General features: G+C 37.6%; 1 pseudogene; it reads right to left on the reverse strand.

Annotated features, from left to right (window-relative positions):
- Positions 1-7,096, reverse strand: part of LOC105525448 — a 22,732-nt pseudogene that overhangs the window by 10,221 nt on the left and 5,415 nt on the right.

Raw genomic sequence — 7,096 nt, forward strand, 5'->3', positions numbered from 1 at the left:
ATCTCCTGACCTCGTGATCCGCCCGTCTCGGCCTCCCAAAGTGCTGGGATTACAGGCTTGAGCCACCGCGCCGGCCTAATTTATTTTTTTAAAATATAGAGTCTCACTCTGTCATGTAGGGCACCGGCCTATAGTCCCAGCTACTCAGGAGGATTGCTTGAACCCAGGAGTTCAAGGTTACATGACCACGCTACTGCACTCCATCCTGAGTGACATAAGACTCTGTCTCAAAAAATAAACAAAAACAAGCTTACAACACTACTTCTTTAGTTCTGAAGCCCTCTAAAGTATATTTTAGATTAATAAATTCCAAACCAAGAAAATGAAAGCCTAAATTAATTATAAGACCCAAACAGAAAAAAATCTTTTAAAACAATCAAGACCATGGAATTCACATACATTCTATTTGGTCAATGCAGAGATATAGATCTTTGTTCCGAAGTTTAAATTTAAATGCAAAGCTTCAGAGCCTGAAAACGTCTAAAATTATACCCATGACTGACAACTGGCCTAAGCTCAATGTCTTTGGAATTTGCCCTACTAAATTTGCTACTGTTGGAATGTATTCCCTCCAAAATTCATCTGTTGATGTTGTCAATGTGATGATATTAACAGGTAGGACTTTTAAAAGGTCATTAGGCCAAGAGGGCTCTTTCCTTATTTATGGAATTAAGGCCCTTATGAATGAGGCTTCACACATTGGACCAGCTTGCTCTCCTGCCCTTCTGCCTGCTACCATGTGAGGATGAAACAAGAAGGCACTGAGACACCAAATGTTGATATTTTCATCTTGGATTTCGCAGACTCCAGAACAGTCAGAAAATAAATGACTGTTCTTTATAAATTACTCACTCTCTGTTATTCTGTTACAACACTATTAAACAGACTAAGACAAATGTCTTTGAATGATTTTTCAACGAGACGGTTTCACTACCTCCAGCAAGTGGTCCCTAAAATATTCTCAAATTCTCCTTTTATGCAAACATAAAATTTTAAAAATTCAGTAGTTTCTCTTCCAAAAAGTAACCACATACAGGTTAAGTACTGATTAGTATTAAATATAATTTTAGTGCTAAAAGTTAAGAGCTTTTGTTTTCCAGAAAACCAAATCCAACAATTCACATAAAACAATTTACTCAAAGGCATATCATGAGTTAGAGGTAAAGCCAGAATTTATAAATTACATTCCATTCCAAATACAATGTCTTTCAATTATTCCACATTAGTAGTTACTTATAAAGGAGATTAGAGAATTACTCAAATGTTCGAAACTGAAGATATTTATGATTTTTTTTTTTTGAGACAGAGTTTCACCTTTGTCATCCAGACTGGAGTATAGTGGCACACTCTTGGCTCACTGCAACCTCCACCTCCTGGGTTCAAGCGAGAAGAAGGAAAAAGACAAAGACTCATCCTCCAAATTGGACTTTTATTTAAACCAGGGTTTGTCACCCTCAGCAATATTGATATATTGGGCCAGACAATTCTTTGTGGAGGCTTCTCCTGGTGTGTTGTGGGACATTTAATAACATCCCCTCTACCCACGGGATGCCAATAAGACCTCCCGACCATGGCCAGTTGTGACCACAAAAATGTCTCCAGATATTTCCAAATGTCCCATGGGAGGCAAAATATTCCTGCAGGCAAAAATTACTGTGTAAACTAGATCTACATCCTAGGTCTTAGAAAAAAGATGTAAAGCTTCCCAAGTTAGCCCTGCACACCCTTGATATGAAATAAGAGCCTTAAAGGAAACAAGCAAAACCTTAATCTTCTTTAATACAGAAGTAAAAATGCAAAAATAAAATATTACTATAGCCTTTCTAACAGTGTTTTTTATAGGAATGCAAGGATGATTCAAAATTAGGAAAATTTCATCAGGTAATTCACAAATTATATTTCTCCACAGAATTGTAGGCACAATCATGAAAAACAAGGTAGCTCTATATGCATTAAGTCCCTGTGATATTCAGTGAAAAACACAAGTTGCAGAAGTCTTACAGAAAAAACTGAACACTGAACACATATTTACACCATCTGCTCTTTGTCCTAAGACTCCACTAGAAATACAGTGAAGAAGAAACATATAAACACACAATTACAAAAAAAGAAATAGGATTACCAACAGAAGAGAATTCACCTTATTTAGACAATGACAGTAAATGGAAAATGGTTAATTAATGGAGCAAAGCAAACAAAAGTGGAGGTTCCAGCCATCATTTATGATTGCACCAGGAGATAAGATAGAGGGTTAGAGGATAACAATTAGGAATCAGCATACATTCCCCTCTAAAAGCTATCAGTTGCCAAGAAGAATTCCCAATCAATTTTTTGTTTTTATTTTTTATTTGTATTTATTTATTTTATTTATTTATTTATTTATTTATTTATTGAGGAAACAGGGTCTTGCTCTTTCACCCAGGCTGGAATGCAGGAATGCAGTGGGATGATCACAGCTCACTTCAGCCTCAACATCCCGGGCTCAAGCGATCCTCCTGCCTCAGCCTCCCAAGTAGTTGGGCCTACAGGTGGGTGTCACCACACCTGGCTATTTTTTTTATTTGTTTTCATAAAGATGGGGTCTCACGATGTTGCCTAAATTAGTCTTGAGTTCCTGGGCTCAAGTGATCCTCCCACATCAGTCTCCCAAAGCACTGAGATTGTAGGTGTAAGCCACCACACCCAGCGTCCCAGTCTTTTAGTACTTCTCTCATATATGAATGAACAAAAAGGGGAATTAAAAAAAAGAGAATACAGGCCAGCACAGTGGTTCATGACTTTAATCCCAGCAATTTGGGAGGCTGACTTGGGCATAGCCCCTGAGGTCAGGAATTCGAAACCAGCTTGACCAACATGGAGAAACAAATACAAAAATTAGCCGGGCTTGGTGGCACATGCCTATAATCCCAGCTACTTACAAGGCTGAGGCAGAAGAATCGCTTGAACCCAGGAGCTAAAGATTGCGGCAAGCCAAGATCATGCCATTGCACTCCAGGCTGGGAAACAAGAGTGAAACTCCATCTAAAAAAAAAAAAAAAAAAAGACTACAAATGATAAACAACATAGAATAGATATTTAAGGAAAGGCTTTACAAAGTAAAATAAGACCAAAGTAAACTAAGAAAAAAATTTATTAAAGAACAAAGAGATGCTAGGGAGCAGACAAAAGAGTATCAAAATCACTTCATAAAGACACTTGTGAATGTATTACATGAATAAAACAAAATAGAACATGAATAAGGAATAATCAGAGAAGAAAAAGTTCTTAGAACTCAGGGTTCATCTTGGGACTTGGTCCCCAATGAGCCACACCTCCTGTCACCATGTCCTTGGACAGGCCCATCCCACAGTGAATCTGAGTTGGCCCCAAGACTCAATTTAACCTAGAGAATTTGGTAGAAATGACACTGGACCTGTTCCAGGTCTAAGCCTTAAGAACACCTGGCAGCTCCACTTCTGTGCTTCTGGAAGCCAAAAATAACAATTGGCTATCCTCTTGGAGAAAGACAAGCCACATGAAGAGGTCTGAGAGGATGAGACACTATGCAGAGAGGAAGGCCACATGAAGAAACACCAAGACAGCAGACCTGTGGGTGAAGAAGCCATCTCAGACACTCCACTGCAGCTGAGCATCCAGATGACCAGTCCCTGACACCATCTAACTGCACAGTGAGAGATGCCAAATGAAACCAGCAGAAAAATTGTCCAGTTAGTCCCAGTTAACCCATACAGTAGTGACAGATAGACAAATGTGTGGTTTTATGCCATTAAGTGTTGGGAAAATTGGTTAAGCAACAATAAATAACCAAAACAAAACTTAAATTTATGCCTATCCAAATAAAATTTCCTAAAAGTCAAAAGATAAGAAAAATATTCCAGAACTTAAAATTTAAAAAAGAATTAGAAATAACGTGAGATACAAGACTCAAGACAAGAGGACTAAAATCCAATTAACAGACATTTCAAAACAAACAAATAAAATGGAAAAGAGAAAGTTAACAAAAATATGACCAGATTCAAGATTCCATCTTTGAAAGACCCCGTCCATAGGCCTGTCCATTCGGTGTATCCAGCACAATGAATGAAAAAAAGACCCACACTAAGTACAATGTTGTGCTATTTCAGCTCACCAAGGAAAAGACAGACTCCTAAAAGCTTCCAGAAAGTCATGCATGAATGAGGGAAACTCAGGATGACCTGAGGCTCCACCACCACAACTGGTTAGAAGACAACAGCACAGACTACGAAATTCTAAGGTAAAATTATCCTCAACCTAGATATACATAATCAACCAAACTATCCATCAAGTGTGAGGGTAGACTATGACAAAAGAGAATAGTGACGGGCATGTGCTATGCACCAGGCACTGTTCTAAATGGTTTACAAGTACCAACTCATTTAATCCTCATAGCTCCCTAGAAACATAGGTACTAATACTATTACTGGCTCCCCCATTTTGCAAATGGAAAATTGATGCATAGAGCACTTAGGGAATCAGCCCAAGGGCATACAGGTAATAAGTAGTAGAACCAAGATTCAAACCTATCTCAGATTGTCTCCATAACCCAAACACTGGATTGTATTTTTTTCAGAAGCTGGAGATCAGAAAATATACCACTCCATGCTTCCTTTGGGTTTTACTTGAGGACATAGTCAGGTAAAATGACAAAGGGAAAGCCAAGAAAGAACACATGGGATCCAGGAAACTATGGATCTACTCTAGGAGATGACATCTGCACAGCCAACCCAAAGAACGATCCGCCAAAATGGGCACAGAGGAGCCAAAGACTTTGGAAGAGAAGGAGATCCCACAGGAAGGGCTACAGCAGAATTTTTTTAATTAAAAAGTACTATTAGGAGGAAGACACTGCAAAACTGAAAACACCATCAAGAAAACAAAATATCCTATCCTAAATATTCTAGAAAACTTGGCTTTACAAAGTCCTAATGACAATTAGTGATTACTTATATGACTAAAGATAATATTTGAGGAAGGGAAAGGGTGTTATAAGAGCTAAATTTTCATGTATTATACTAAAAAGTCTGTAACAGAGGCCTAAATAGGTAAATCCAGGAAGAAGTTAGGGGTAGTGGTGACCTAGTGGTGATTTCTGTTGCTTGCAGGAGATAACACGTGGGCGAGTCCTTAAGAAGCAGAGACAGACTTAAAGAGATGACATTTCTAGGTGAAGGTAATTCAGTGAGCAAAGACAAACAATGAAAGAAGCAAGAACATTTATGGACACCAGGAATATTAACAACAAAAAGCAGGTGTTAGGGAAAGGGGCAATTTTTTACCTGTCATACTAAATGTTAGCAGCTCCAAAGAATGAAAAGGTTATTTTTAGTATCTAAAACAGAACAAACAAAACAATTCAACAGGAACAGAAAAACGAACTTCTAAATGACTTGAATAATAAAAAAAAAAATCATCCTAGTTTGACTTTTGTTTGAGACAATTTATTTTAGCTCTTGAACACTAGAGAATTTTTACTTTACCTCACCCATGGGTAGTGGTTGATCTGGCATCTCAACATCCAGGTGCTTAGGAAGGTTATCTAATCTGCAGAGTCCACATATCCAGCACTTCAGTTGCTGATGAAGCTATAAAACACATTTCAGTAAATAAGCATTATGTTAAAGAGCCCTTAGAGGACATCAATAACGTTATGACTACTGTAATCAATCCAGAAGGAAATAAAAAAGTTTGTTACTGCTCAACTGTAGCTTACAAATAAAAAAAAACTCTTTAAAATATTTTCAGGAGTCTCTATTTTAAGAATGTTACTATGGCTTGGGGTATAATCAATACAACTGATAACTAGTGGAATGACAACAATAAAGGCAGAGGAAGGAAGTTCCAGACATTGTCCAATTTCTCATTGCTACCTTGTTTTCTTAGAAACTTACAACTTCAAACAAGAGAACATTAATGCATTAATGAGGCTACCAAAAAAGAAAAAAAGAAGAAAAAAACACACAGGCAGTGTTGTTACACATGGCTTATAAAATTATATATTCCAATCACAGTCAGTTAAAACTACAAGAGCAAATGTGATCCAGCAGACAGAGCCTGGAAATCTAGATGACCTTGGATATCATATCTATTTCCCTGATTTGAGTCTACTCATTTGTAAAAGAAAGAAATGAAAACTTTCCCAGAATGGTAAAGATTAAATAAACCTGCAAAACACTTGATACTTAGTAGGCTCTTAAGTGTCTGTCTAAAAAATAATAATTCACTAGGAAACTACAAAGAATAACTGTAAATTTCCATGTTTAAGTCCAAATTGTGTTGTAAGCACATTTACTTTAAGGAAGTAAGCAAGATAAACTATGTGCATAAGTGTGGTTTTCATTGTTTAAAATGTTTTCCAATGTATAAGGTGACTCAAATGGGATCTAATAAGGCAACTCGCTTCACTTGGTCGGGAACAATTTTATGGGTGTCTCTGACCAAGAAAAGAGATGAAGAGAAAGAAGCAGGTTTACAAAGGACAAAGAAAGAAGACACGGGATTAGAATGGGTTAACAAAGCAAAGAATAAGCCTTCCAAAGGTGATCAATGAAGAAGGTGGAAACAGGAAGGTTGAACCATAAATTAGGATCCACCAAAAATTCTCATGCTTAAAAGGAAGCCAAGCCCCAGTGTGGATTTGTTATGCACCCAATGTGCTCTGCTTTGTGCTAAGTACATAATGAAGATGAGGCAGGGTGATCTGGAGACAGACCTGGACAGGACACTCTGACCTCTAGCACAGAAGGGGCTACAGGAGGGCTGGGGTGAAACAAGAATTAAAAGAAATTAAAGAATGTGAAACTACCATCAGAGTGAACAGGCAACCTACAGAATGGGAGAAAATTTTTGCAATCTACTCATCTGACAAAGAGCTAATATCCAGAATCTACAAACAACTTAAATTTACAAGAAAAAATCAAACAACCCCATCAAAAAGGGTCAAAGGATATGAACAGACACTTCTCAAAAGAAGACATTTATGCAGTCAATAGACACATGAAAAAATGCTCATCAACAGTGGTCATCAGAGAAATGCAAATCAAAACCACAATGACACACCATCTCACACCAGTTAGAA

This window comes from Colobus angolensis, unplaced genomic scaffold, assembly GCF_000951035.1.
Source record: "Colobus angolensis palliatus isolate OR3802 unplaced genomic scaffold, Cang.pa_1.0 Scaffold534, whole genome shotgun sequence".
NCBI classification, from domain to species: Eukaryota; Metazoa; Chordata; class Mammalia; order Primates; family Cercopithecidae; genus Colobus; species Colobus angolensis.